The sequence below is a fragment of the Seriola dumerili genome, unplaced genomic scaffold, assembly GCF_002260705.1.
Source record: "Seriola dumerili isolate Sdu_G_001 unplaced genomic scaffold, Sdu_1.0 BDQW01003912.1, whole genome shotgun sequence".
In the NCBI taxonomy this organism is placed as follows: Eukaryota; Metazoa; Chordata; class Actinopteri; order Carangiformes; family Carangidae; genus Seriola; species Seriola dumerili.
The window spans coordinates 1-606 of record NW_019178167.1 but is presented as its reverse complement, the minus strand read 5'-3'; the positions used below and the strand labels follow the sequence as shown (position 1 = coordinate 606).

Here is a 606-nt window from a genome sequence, read left to right as displayed (position 1 = left end):
TGAATAATCAGTGGATTCCCAGTTGATGGAGGAGCATGTGGTGACACGGCTCCTTGATCCAGAGCTGAATGTCTCCATGAACCTGAAGAGACACAAAGAACAACGTTACATGAAGTGACTGTAAATGTCTGGAGAGTTCAGTTCCACAAAGCCACATATTTACATGTTGACAGTATCATCTGGACCTAAAACAGCCATGATACAGTCATTTAAGGATTAACATTATGTAAACTGAGTATTTACCTACTCTGCTTCTGCAGAAGATTAATACAACACTTTATCTGTCCCACTGGTCTGAAGGTTTCTGAGAGCATCTGTGTCTTTCTCAGAACCATCTCATTTAACTCAATATAAAACATCTGTGTAGAAAACCCATTTAAAGTTAAAGCTTTTCTTTACAACTACAACGTGTCACAGAAGTTTGACGGTGGATAAAGAAACAATTACATAAAGTTGTTTGGCACAAAGTTTAAAGCAGCTTTGTTGAACGTCTGCAGTAACTCACTGTGTTCAGGCTGGAGTGTTTGTTGCTCAGGCGCTTGGATTCAGTTGCTCCATGACCTCCGGGTTGCTCACAGCTGTAAGGTCAGAAACACACTGTTAGCC

General features: G+C 40.8%; 1 long non-coding RNA gene across 1 annotated transcript; it reads right to left on the bottom strand.

Annotated features, from left to right (window-relative positions):
- LOC111239675 lies at nt 1-590 on the bottom strand. The gene is made up of 2 exons (XR_002665880.1): nt 506-590; nt 1-82 (listed from the first exon to the last, which is right to left on the bottom strand). It is a non-coding gene; the product is annotated as an uncharacterized LOC111239675 (long non-coding RNA).
- Nucleotides 591-606: the final 16 nt, after the last annotated feature.